This window comes from Capsicum annuum, chromosome 10 (genome assembly GCF_002878395.1).
Source record: "Capsicum annuum cultivar UCD-10X-F1 chromosome 10, UCD10Xv1.1, whole genome shotgun sequence".
Classification (NCBI taxonomy): domain Eukaryota; kingdom Viridiplantae; phylum Streptophyta; class Magnoliopsida; order Solanales; family Solanaceae; genus Capsicum; species Capsicum annuum.
Window position 1 is genome coordinate 205,043,350 of NC_061120.1, and position 14,245 is coordinate 205,057,594.

General features: G+C 34.6%; 1 pseudogene; it reads left to right on the forward strand.

The window, feature by feature from the left end:
- The first annotated feature begins 10,862 nt into the window (after positions 1-10,862).
- LOC107844578 lies at positions 10,863-12,864 on the forward strand (annotated as a pseudogene).
- The last annotated feature ends 1,381 nt before the right edge of the window (positions 12,865-14,245 follow it).

Consider the following 14,245-nt stretch of genomic DNA (forward strand, 5'->3'; position numbering starts at 1 on the left):
ATTTGGCTACTTCTCAAATTGTTCAATTCTTTTTGGTACAATAGAAAATATTATATAAAATTCTTAAAATCTTTCTTAAGCTTTATGACTTAAATTATCTAGAAGAAATTTTGTATTTTTGAGCGACTTTCCAAACTCATAAATGTCTTCATGTTTGTGCCTTTTATTTGCCGAAAAATCGGCACATTGATTTATTTCCTTTCAAATATGTGTAATGATGATCCTTTGACTTTTAGCAAATGTTTACGAAATTGCAAAAAAAATTCTCAATGTAGGGTTATTTAAAATCAAATTTGAACCAATAATTCAAGTTTAAATCTATTATTAATTTAGTAATAATAGGTTATTAATTTAACAATTTAATTTTCATCTTTTATCGAATTGTGGATTCTCAAACAAAGCCGGTTTCAGCAGGAGCTGCATTATCAATCCAATTGTCATTTTGTTTTCAAAATCTTTCTGGAAGTTTTTATGGTCAATGAAAATAAAAAATAAATATAATCATTTTCTCAGAAAATGCATTCGAAGTATTTTAATTACTTGTTAATGCGGATATTTCAAAGAGACTGATTCATGGTGTGGTGTTTGTAAGGTTTATGGTTTAGCACCAGAAATGATCAGGCATATGTATTTTACTTGTTCGAAAGCTATCAATAGTGTGGAAATTGGCTTCTATTAACTGACCAAATTTAGAAAAAGATCTTGATTTCGCAATACGGTGGAATGATTTGTTTCGCAAGATGTGTTGATATACCGTAATTTTCTTGAACTAATAAGGTTTAGTGTTTCACTTTTATGGCAATGAGAAAAGCTAGAAAGTCGTTTAAGTTTTAACAGTGATGTATGAACCTAATGCCATAGTTAAGAAGGCTTTATTTGATTTACATAAATATGATATCGATGATGCTTTGAAGAGTAGTCTTAGCTCGTATGCTTAACAACATTCATGATGGAGATATTATTATGGCACAAGATAGGGTTTTTGTTTTTAAAAATGAAGGTTTACAAATGAAGAATGAATTAAGGAAAATGCAAGCATTGGAATGACAATTATGAACAATTGTAGACATTTGCTTCATGCCCTTGGCACTCCTGTTCAATTTGTAGGAAAGGCCATAATTGCTGAAGCATTGCCAATTCGAAAAGCTTTGAAACAAGCTTTGCAGAATGGCTGTTGGTCAAGGATCTATAGAATATCAGATGCAAGGTTTGTGGTGCAAATGTTACAAAGATAAACTATAGTATCTTGCGAATTAGATACTTCCTCCGTTTAAAAACGAATAACCTAATTTGACATTATACAAAGACTTTTGAATATTGTGGTTTTAAATTAAAGATATGTCAAATGTATCAAAATACCCTTCAATCTTGTGGTCTTAAACATGCCACGTGGAAAGTTAAAATTAAAAAATTGCTAAAAAAGCAAGAAACCATTCTTTTTAAAACGAAGAAACTGCTACTTAAGATGTAGATATATTCCTCAAACATGAAATGTGTTGGCTCATAATCTAGCAAAATTCTATATTTTCCTTTTACATAGAGTTTTTTGGGATTAAGTTGGATTGTAAATAACGCATTAAAGTCGTATGAACATTTGAAACATATTTTAAAGTAATATAATAAAGTTGTTTACTACTCCCTCCTTGATTTTATGTGACCTATTTTTTTTTTGGTTTGCCTTCCAAAAAAAAGTCACATTTCTTTATTTGATAACTATAAAGACATAATTACTTTTTTATCCTTATTGATCCTGCTTAATTGAAAAGTAAATGCATTATTTTTCATTTTTTTTTATAATAAATAGTAAAGAACAATATAGTAAAGAGCATCGAATCAAATCTTATTTCTTAAACTCTTATTTAGTCACATTAAACCATATAAAATGGCTCGGGGGAGTAACCAAAGAATATCTTGTGCAAAAATTTTGTGAAAAAATATGATAAAATCCTTGGTGTGCATGACACGCTCTACATTGGTGAGAGTAAAAAAGACTACTCAATTTTGAAAAAAGCATAACAGGAAGCGCCCCCAGCTTTGGGAACTCAACACAGTTAAGTCGTAAGTGTTATACTCTACTTCCTCACTCTTCACATACCTAACTACTTTCCAAATTTGTTTTTCTACCATTTTAGAGAGAGAGTGACAAACAAAATTCCTTTGTTGGCTTCTACTTCCCACTGCCACTCTAATCTCCATTGCCAGCTTACTTACCTTTTTTCCTCCTTTCTTCTTAGCCCAAAAACCAATGTAATTCTCATCATCACATATCATCTCTATTTGACATACACATGAATTGCGTTGTGCATAATAGGACTAAAGCACCGATCTGCCCTTTCTTTTCCTGTTTTGTTTTTACCCATTTGGTATCTTTTTCTATATCATTGAAGCCTAACAGATTAAATTCTCAATATATTTGGTTAAAGAGCTGCGTTTTCTTTAGTGTGTGTATGACTAAATTTGTTTCTTCTTCATATCCATTTTCCATTTTCCTTATATCACTAGAAACTCAACTGATCAAAATCAAATTTTTAATACACATTTGATCATTTTTGTAATTTTTTGTGGTACCCATTCCATCTTACTTAATCTAGTAGGAATTCTAAGATGTTTGATCTTAATCTTAGTTTTCATGATGATGTTCCAGTACTAGAATCCATTTTTGTTCCTGGTGAAACAGTTGTAGAAAAGAACAATGACCTGTCATTATTCACTCAAATGGATAATTCAGAAACTTCCAATTCTTCCAATGTTAAAATGGAGAATTCCTTGAGTATTATTTGTGTTCTGATAATTATCGTCCTAGCGATGGTTATGCATTTAATATACTGAAAACTAATAATGAACCCGAAGAAAATGGGGATCGTGGTAAGTTTGTGATAAACGAGTTGTTTCCATTGGTAAATGGAGAGTCAGAGTTGGATCTCTCAACCAATTTGAATTAGCAGAGGATCATCAAAACTCTGCAACAGAGATTAAAGGCAAAGAAGAATAGAAAAGGACCCAGGCCTCAGAGTTCTCAGTATCGTGGAGTTACATTTTATCGGAGACCGAAAGATGGGTATCAGAGGCGAATTTAAAATTTAAAGGTTGTGGGTTCCCAACTTATAATTTTTTACCACTAGACCAATAACACACTTTGTTTGTGGGTTCCTAACTTATAATTCTTTTATATTTACTAGTTTTTTCAATATAAATTCAAAAACCGTACGAAAGTTATGGGTTCCCGGGAACCCACAATTAAGGTTGTGCATCCGCCCCTGATGGGAATCCCATATCTGGTTAGTGATCAATGATCATCACTTATAGTTTCATTCTGAGTTAATGGTTAAAAACACAACTAAAGTATCGGCTTTTTGAGTTTCGCACCTAAATCATCACCAGCTATTTATCACAACACACTTGAACTATCAATTGTTCACTTTTCTAACCTGAACTATGGTGATACTTTAGGTAGGAAAAGTGAAGAATCGATATTTGAGACATGTCTTGATAAATAGTTGGTGACAGTTCAGGTACGAAATATTGGGTTCAATATGTATGAAAAAGGTGTGAATGGAAAATGGAGAGAAAATGGTGGAAGGAAGGAGACACCAATTTAGAAGGTGTACTTCCAAATTGGAAAGTTCACTAATTCTCCCACATTGGTGAGAGAAGGGAACTTTGGAGTGTTTATAATAATGAACACTTACTCAACATGGTAAGTGAGGCAAGAAATAAGAGATGCCTTGCGCCGTCATTGCTTGGCTTTGGCTTTGGATTTGGCAAATGATCGATCGGTTAGATCTATCTTTTTGGATAAAATTTATTTGAATTCCGAAAAATACCAAAGAGAAAAATGAATAATGTAGTAAATATTTTTTGTGTTTAATACTCGATTTATATGCATTCAAAACATGCATGTAGAAGCTGTTTTGAACTGAACAGATGTTTTCAGAAGGATGCACTATTTCGAAGCTGGTGCTTCAGAAGGATGCACTATTTCGAAGCTGGTGCTTCAGAAGGATGCAAACCTTCAATGAAATGACACACTGCTTCATGAAATGATATGCCTATTTGGAACAGACATATTCCTTGGACAAACAGACATGATTTTCCAGAAAAGGTGCAACCTTTGAAGTGAAACCATTGCCTCTTTTCAGAAGAGGCATGTTATGGCTATATAAACCTACTTTCATTCACAGGTTGGGATACAAAATTTTCAGAATACAAAACTCTTCTTCTCTTAAAAATATTTTGTGTAATCATTCAAATCGTTGAGTGCGTTAGTGGAATTCAATTATTTGAGGTACCTCTATATTTGTATTGAAGGCCATTTTATCCTGGGAGGAAAATTCCATAACCTCGGGTACAGTGAGGGGAATTATTCCTTAAGCACACTCCGTAAACTCGGGGGACTTGGTCTAAAATTTCCATTTCATCTATTTTCTGATATCTTACACACTTCTTGGATAGATTAGTAATAATCTTGTGTTGAATGTGTTAAAGAACTTCAAAACTGTTCTTGTTCATACATGAGCTTGTTATGAAGTTGTTGTTGTATTAATACAGATTCTAGTACCCGTAGAAGGAAAAATAACAATCTTAAGGAATAAATCAGAATATGTATTACTTATTTTTGGAGATTAAAGCTTTAAACTTTCTACTCTATTTGAATTTAAATAGTAATTAGAAGATGTAAAATCTTCATCACAAGTTTAAAATTCACTCGGTTGACAATTGGAAGTAATAAAAACTTCATTGTTAACTAGAAACAAGAAGTGTTTAAAGTTGTTGCAATTTTTTAATAAGTATTTTGATATATTAAATTTACTGTCTTATGGTGACAGAAAAATGGCAACTGAAAGTCAAATGCATGATGATGCTACGACTGTGGCGGCGACTAGCATTGCTACGATAAACAGCGTAAATGCTCTGCAACATATGGCACTTACGAAAAAGCCCGAAAAGTTTGCGAGCATCGACTTTAAGAGATGGCAGCAAAAGATATTCTTTTACCTCACCACTTAATGTCTCCAAAAGTTCACTAGTGAGGATGCTCCTGAGGTGCCCGAGGAAACCTCAGAAAAAGAGCGTTTCATGATTGTAGAGGCTTGGAAGCACTGGGACTTCCTTTGCAGGAATTATATATTGAGTGGTCTCCAAGACGACCTCTACAATGTTTGCAGTGGAACTAAGACATCGACGGAATTGTGGGGGCACTAGAACGAAAATACAAGACAGAGGATGCGGAAATTAAGAAATTCTTTGTTGCAAGTTTCTTGGCCATCAACCCAAGAAGAAATTCAAGGGAAAATGCTTCAATTGTGGCAAGATTGGCCACAAGTTCATGGATTGTCGTGCCCTGAACAAAGGTAAGAAAAAGGATCAAACAAATATGATTGAATCCAACAAAGAATGCAATAGTTTGTGTGCTATGTTTTCAGAATGCAACTTGGTGGAGAATTCTCACGAATAGTGGATGGATTCTGGTGCCACTCGCCATGTATGTGCCAACAAAGATTTGTTTTTGTCATTTGCTCCGGCTCAAGTAGAAGAAATGATCTACATGGCTAACTCCGCTACTGCTAAGGTAAAAGGAACAGGAAAAATATACTTAAAAATGACTCCAGGAAAGGTCTTGACACTTAACAATATCTTGTATGTTCCATAGTTACGTAGGAATTTAATTTCTGTTTCACTTCTAGAAAAGAATGGATTCAAATGTGTAACCGTTTCTGGAAAAATTGTAATTAGAAAAGTCTATCTCACCGAGGGCCTTTATAAGATAAATGTAATGAATGTTGAAATAAATAAAAGTTCAAATTCTTCTTATTTGCTTGAGTCTTATGATTTATGGCATGAACGTTTAGGCCATGTTAATTACAAAATGCTATGAAAACTGATTAACTTAGAAGTTTTACCGAACTTTGAGTGTAATGAATCAAAGTGTCAAACATATGTGGAATCAAAGTATGCAGAGCATCCGTATAAGTCTATAGAAAGGAATTCCAATCCCTTAGACTTAGTACATACTAACATTTGTGATATGAAGTCAACTCCATCATGTGGTGGGAAAAAATATTTCATAACTTTTATTGACGATTGCACTAGAAATTTTTATGTCTATTTGCTAAATAGTAAGGATGAAACAATAGATGCATTTAGGCAATATAAAACTAAAGTTGAAAATCAATTAGATAAAAAGATACAAATGATAAGAAGTGATAGGGCTGAAGAATATGAATCTCCTTTCGCCGAACTATGTATAGAGAATAGAATCGTCCATCAAACTACAGCCCCGTATTCACCTCAGTCTAATGGAATTGCGGAAAGGAAAAACTGAACTTTGAAGGAAATGATGAATGCCTTACTTATAAGTTTTAGTTTACTAAAAAACTTATGGGATGGGGGAGGGGGTCTATCCTTACAGCCGATCGTATACTCAACAGAGTTCTCCATAGTAAGACATAATCAATTCCTTATGAAAAATAGAAAAACAGGAAACCCAACTTGAAATTTTTTTGAAGTGTGGGGGTATCTAGCAAAGGTCTAAATTTCTATGCCTAAAAGGGTTAAGATAGGACCTAAGACAGTGGATTGAGTGTTCATAGGATATTCTAAAAGTAGTAAAGCATGTCGATTTTTGGTTCATAAATCTGAACATCCGGATATTAATGAAAATATGATAATTGAATGAGATAATACTGAATTCTTTGAAAACATTTATCTATATAAAACTAGACATGAACAATCTAGTGGGGGGTGTAAATGACCTCGAGATGAACCAAGTTAGAATGTACATAATAAAGAAAATCCAAGACATAGTACACGTCAAAGAACGCCTACTTCAGTTGGATCGTATTTCGTAACATTTCTCTTAGAAAATGAGCCCCAAACATTTAAGGAAGCGATGAGATCTTTAGACTCATCCTTTTGGAAAGAGGCAGTCAATAGTGAGATTGATTCAATCTGAAGCAAACCACACATGGGAATTAGTTGATTTTCCTCTCAAAAATAAACCTTTAGGTTCTAAATATATCTTCAAAAGGAAGATGAAAACGGATGATACTATTGACAAATACAAGGCAAGACTTGTAGTAAAAGGCTTCAAACAAAAAGAAGGCCTTGATTACTTTGATACATACTCGCCAGTAATAAGGATAACATCGATTCGAATGTTAATTACCTTGGCTGCGGTATATGGTCTTGAAATTCATCAAATGGATGTGAAAACTGCTTCCTAAATGGAGAATTGGAGAAAGAAATATACATGGAATAACCTGAGGTTTTTGTGGTTCCAGGAAAGGAAAACAAGATGTGTATACTTATTAACTCATTGTATGGACTAAAGCAACCACCAAAACAATGACATGCAAAGTTTGACCAAACCAATGAATGTGATAAATGTGTTTATATTAAAGACACTCCAAATCACCAAGTCATTGTATGTCTATATGTTGATCAACAACAGAGACATTCTGACATAAATACAATAAAATGAATGCTCGAGATCAAGTTTGATATGAAAGACCTTGGAGTTGTAGATGTGATCTTAGGTATAAGAATCCATCGAACTCCACAAGGGTTGGCATTGTCACAGTCTCATTATATCAAAAATGTACTTGAAAAGTTCAAGTATATGGAATTCGGTATTTCCAAGACTCCATTGGATGTGAGCTTTGCACTTTGAAAGAATGAAGGTGAAAGTGACTCACAATTGGAGTACGCAAGAGTACTGGTATGTTTAATGTATATAATGAACTGTACATGACCAGACATAGCATGCACTATCAGTAAATTGAGTCGGTATACGAGTAATCCCAACAAAACTCATTAGATGGCAATGAAAAGAATTTTAGGGTATCTTAAATACACTCAAGATTATGTCTTGCATTATAATAAATATCCATGGTACTTGAAGGATATAGTGATGCAAATTGGATCACCAGGTTGAACAAAGTAAAATCCACAAGTGGATATGTATTTACTATTGGTGGAGGAGCAGTCTCTTGGAAATCATCCAAACAGGCTTGTCTTGCTCGCTCCACAATAGAATTTGAATTTATTGCATTGGATAAAGCCGGTGAAGAAGCAAAATGGCTCCAGAATTTCTTGGAAGATATTCCATTTTGGACCAAGCCAGTGGTACCAGTAAGTATACACTGTGATAGCCAAGCGATAATAGGTAGGGCAGGGAGCATGATGTACAATGATAAATCTCATCACATACGATGCAGACATAATAATGTTAGGGAACGTCTCTCTAGTGGAATTATCACTATTGACTATGTAAAGTCAAAGGATAATGTGTCGGATCCACTTACAAAAGGCCTATCTAGAGAAGGAATGGAAAAGACATTCAAGGGAATGGGTTTAAGGCCTAGGATAAGTCAGCATGGCGGTAACTCTACCTAGTAGACTAGAGATCCCAAGAGTTAGGTTCAAGGAGATCAAACAAAGTTGTGTCTGACAGGTTCAACATTGTCAATTACCCAACCCATTCTCATGATGTAGACAATATATCGTAAACTAGGATAAGACTTAAGGTGGTAACGTTTTTTAATGATTATCTAACTTTGGATGATTTGACCAAATAGTTTAATCTATAGAATTGAACGTTTATAAATCACCTATGTGAGGGAGAAGTAGAAGCCGCTTGAAGGACAATGTTAGTAAAGGCCTATTCTCTAAGCTCTCATGAAAACTGGGATGTGTTCATGGCTGAAAAGAACAAAATAGTGAGAACCATAAATGGTAAAAGACTGGTTGTGTGAAATATGGTGTCTAGGTGTACATTAAAGCTCAACAGTTCAAAGATATCAAATCTACCGATTGACCGAGTGCATCCGATGCGTTTTCACTACGGAAAGTTCAAAGGGAAACCCACTTATATAGATGCAATCAGTCTTTGCTTGATGATCACATACTTTTCCGTAAGACTTTTAAGAAAAATAGCCATTCCCCATTCATGTGGGGGTTTGTTGGGTTCAATATGTATGAAAAAGGTGTGAATGAAAAATGGAGAGAAAATGGTGGAAGGAAGGAGACACCAATTTAAAAGATGTACTCCCAAATTGAAAAGTTCACTAATTCGCCCACACTGGTGGGAGAAGGGAACTTTGGAGTGTTTATAATAATGAACACTTACTCCACACAGTAAGTGAGGCAAGAAATGAGAGATGCCTCGCGCCGTCGTCGTCGCTCACTTGGTTCGGCTTCGAGTTCGAATTCGAATTTGGATTTGGATTTAGACAAAGGGAAAAATGAATAATGCAGTAAATTTTTTTTGTGTTTAATACTCTATTTATATGCATTCAAAACATGCATGCAGAAGCTGTTTTAAATTGAACAAATGTATTCAGAAGGATGCACTATTTCGAAACTGATGCTTCAGAAGGATGCAACCCTTCAATGAAATGACACATTGCTTCATAAAATGATATGCCTGTTCGAAACAGACATATTCCTTGGACAAATAGACAAGATTTTCCAGAAAAGGTGCAACCTTTGAAGTGAACCATCGCCTCTTTTCAGAAGAGGCATGTTATGGCTATATAAACCTGCTTTCATTCACAGGTTGAGATACGAAATTTTCAGAATACAAAAACTCTTCTTCTCTTAAAAATATTCTAAGTGATCATTTAAATTATTGAGAGCATTCGTGGAATTCAATTATTTGAGGTACCACTATATTTGGATTGAAGGCCATTTTATCCTGGGAGGAAAATTTCATAACCTCGGGTACAGTGAGGGGAATTATTCCTTAAGGACACTCCGTGAACTCGGGAGACTTGGTCTAAAATTTCTGTTTTATCTATTTTATGATATCTAACACACTTCTTGGATATATTAGTAATAATCTTGTGTTGAAGGTGTTAAAGAACTTCAAAACTGTTCTTGTTCATACATGAACTTGTTATGAAGTTGTTGTTCTATTAATACAGATTCTATTACCCGTAGAAGAAAAAATAACACGAAACTCAAACAAATGATAGTAAAGGTGTGCTTTGATAAATAGTTTTTGACAGTTCAGGTACAAATCTCAAATAAATGATAGTGAAAGTGTGTTTTGATAAATAGTTTACGATAATTCAGGTGTGAAACTCAAATTCATACTCAAGTATGAAACTTAAAAAAAGAGATATTTTAGGTGTGATTTTCACACTTCACTCTTTCATTCTTGAATAATGGTTTAGGGGTTTTCTTTCAAATTAAGTAGTAATAATAACTTCTTTGTTCAATTCATTGATGGAACTATTATTAATATTTCTTTTGGTTGAGATTAATTCTATTTTCAACTAAATTTAATCTCAAATTTATTGTGGTAGGGTTATATAAGATTTATGGTATTGAATATTTCTATGCTGGTTGTCAATCTACTGTAACCCTCCTCAATTATTCGTGCTTCGAAACCAATAGAACTAGTTTGGCCTCAGTATGCTAGCCATCATCCCACATCAACACTTTTCACTATTCATGCTTAAGAATGGACGAAATTATCTTTCATTCATCGTACATTTATATACTGAACTTATGCTTACACATACGTGAGGTTGTTTTGGGTTCAAGAATTCCTAACGAGTTTCTCATACAAAATGTTTCTATATTCATGACGTATCTTCTTATAAGCTTTCACTGTACCTTTTATGTTAGTATTTCTTCTATTTGGGACATCTACCATTTTGTACGTAAATTGAATCATGTCTACGTATAATCCAACTATCTAGCAATTACTTGTAAACGTCTTCCACTTTCAAGTTTGGATTGCAACAGATAATAAATGTGTTATGTGAATCTGAATAGTTTCTTTTTAAATTTTGCAGGGATTGTGGGAAACAAGTTTACTTGGGTAAGCAACCGCGTTTATGAGTTATGACCACGCGTTTTATTGGTATAAAGTTTATTCCAATTTTGTTCATGTATTGATTGCTGACTGCAAGCTTTATTTTTCATTTGGAACTTGTATTCACAGGGGCTTTTGACACTGCACATGCTGCTGCTAGGTACCGTATAATTTAGAAAACATTTTATCTCATCTCCGTTCCTTGAATTTTGTACTTCTTGAAAGAAAGAACTTGGATAGTTGTAGTACTGAGTTTTGTTTTACTAATTTTAGGGCATATGACAATGCTGCAATTAAATTCGAGGACTTGATGCAGATATTAATTTTAACGTCAGTGATTATGAAGAAGATCTGAAGCAGGTTGGTTGAAGTAGCTAATTGCCATCGTTAATCCTGGTTGAAATTCTTTTTCAATTAGGAGAAAGATTGCTGTTTAACGTAATTGTCTATGAATGGCATGTAGATGAACAACTTTAGCAAAGAAGAGTTTGTGCATATACTTCATCGTCAGAGCAATGGCTTCTATAGAGGAAGTTCAAAATATAGAGGAGTCACTCAACATAAATCTGGGCGTTAGGAAGCATGGATGGGGCAGCTTCTTGGAAGGAAGTGAGTGACTACTTGTTTCAATATGGCTTAGAAATTTCATGAAGTTATTATTATGGCTGTTTCAAGTTCTCACTATCAAATCATGTGATAGCACTGATCTTTATAAGTTAGAGGGAGTATTGCTAACCAGTTACCGTACACCATGTGCCTGCAGATATATATATCTTGGACTGTTTGACAGTGAGATTGAAGACTGCAAGGTCCAATGATCATGACCTGATTCTTCTTTGACTTATATATTATGTGTTTTAACCTCTCTAACATTGACTGGACTTGGTCTTTTGGCGTGATCAGGGCATATGATAAGGCTGCTATAACACGCATTGGAAGGGATGCGGTCACTAACTTTGATCCGAGCACGTATGAAGGGGTATTGAGTTCAGAGGGTGATATTGGAGGTACTATTAAGACTTGCATCCTTTTCTAGACACTGCCTTTATTTTTGTCTCTTTATTCTTTAGTTCTTATTAGCTGGTTGAAAACTACTAATCTTTACATTTGATTTAGGCTTAAGTCATAATATTGATCTAAATTTGGGTATATCTCCCTCTTCTTATGCTGACAATCAACATGGAAAAACTACCCAAATTGGAAACTTCCAGTTCCAGCATGGTTCAACAGGTTTACCTGAACATCACAGAGAAGTCCTGGTAATTTGAGACTTTCATGATCTCTATCTTCATTCATGGTCTTCCATGATCATACCAAAGGTAGATTTGTATTAAATTTCTATATATAATCATTCTACTTGGTCGTGCCTCTCTTGCAGACCTCTGCTTCTACAATACTGAGAAGTAAGCTGCTACTTCATGGTCAGTATATACAAACGTAGCACCCCCTCCATTGGAATGGATCAAATGACAATCTCTTTCCAACATTTAAGGTACTCTTGTCAATATTGCTAGAATTATTTTTATTTCTCCTTCTCACAAAAATGGTGCACTAAATGTAGCATTCCTTAACTAGGTTCATACAATGTACTGAATAAACATACTAAAATGCTTCCTCCAGGGTTCAGCAATGGTGAAGGGCTTGGAAGTTGACACCCCTTTAAAATGGATTTGGCAATACCAAAATACGTATGGTGGGAGTCCTACATTGCCACTCTTCTTTAGTGCAGCATCATCAGGATTCGGAAATTCAGCAATCATTGCACTCTCAACTGCCACTCATCAACTGTACTATTCATCATGCCTATCAAACAAGAGTTTTTCACATTATTGCAGTAGTTGGCCAATAAACCTATCACAACGGCCAATATCTTTTCTTTGTACCAGTAGTACAACACATTCGATTACAAATAAAGACCGAGTTTATAATTAACTTTTGCTTTGTAAAGTTTAACTAGGCTAAGAACCTTAATAGCAGCTATGTGATTGCAAGTTACTCATTGTTAATTTTCTTCTGAATCACGTCTTGCTGGTGCCTTGACAGTTGAGACTATTATGATGAGAACATTTGCTTTCATTTGAATTGGTTTCTTCGATTACAAGTCTTGTCATTGTGTTATTAAACCTTCAAAGGAGGCTTCTATAGTATATTGGTTCTTGAAATTAGCAAAATTGCTGATGCCTTTGATCTATTTTTGTAACGCCCCATAAAAGTCGTGATATACTAGCTCCTAATGGTGTGGTTTTAGACTTAAAAACTTGAAAATATTCTAAGTGTTGAAAGACTTAGACTCATTTTTAGCTAGTAATCTTTGGGTATTTTATTTTCAACCTTCCCGACATCCGTTTTTAGATTTTATTATTGCGTTGTGATGGGGCAATGTTGTAGTACATCTCGGAAGAGTTTTGAAATTTTAAGACGAGCATAAGGGTGAGTTTGGGGGTCCCATCCAGTAGGGTCCCACGATCTACAGGCGTCGCCCGAAAGATCACCTAGCCTGGCACTGAGCCCACGATAAGGTAGGTGACGCCTGGCCTATAGCGGTGCTCTTGGGTAGGTGCCGCCTGGTGGATAGCCCCAGGCCAATTTTTCAGGCTTCTCCAGAAAATCAAGGGTATTTTAGTAATTGTCCAATCCCCATCAACTTAAACACAAGATTTAATCCCTAGAAAGCCAAAATAGAGTCTCATTCACCAAAAATACTCAAGAACACACTCAAGGGTTTTAAATTAAAAATCCTAATACTCCAGATTCAACAGTGAGTTTTCAAAACAAATTGAAGATTTGAAATCCCCGTAACGTAGGCTTCAAAAAGAACCTATTATTTTCGCATATAGAGGTACGTGGGGTTATCCTAAAAATCTCATGGGCTAAAAATTCATGTTTTAAGAATGGAGGTTTTGAAATTACAAATATAATCATGTTTTAAAGGTTTCAATGATATTGATTTGGTCTTTAGGCCTCTCCCCGAAGTGATTTGAGAGCATGAATTATATGAAATCCCTCTCTTGATATGATTTTGTTTTAAATTTTCATATGACATGGATTGTTTGAAATCATCTTGAGAACCATGACATGAAATGTTTTGAAAATTGTTATGATTGGATATAATTTTGACTTGCAAGGAGAGGGTTGTTTATGTTGAAACATGTTGAATATAATGGTGGAATGAAAAGAATGATGTGATACTGATAACTTGCAAGTCAGGTATGATGATACCCTACAGAATATGAGATGTGATTGACTTAAATAAAGTTGAATGCATTGATTTTACATGAGATAGATGGATGCCCAAAGTAGGCGTTTTAGTGAAAGGGCTCATCGCTGGAAACTGTGTTTGTCGACAAGGGAATTTGTTACCCTGCTTTGTGATTTTGTGTACCTAATATATGTTATCCCAATTTGGGACTGTGGTTAGGAGCC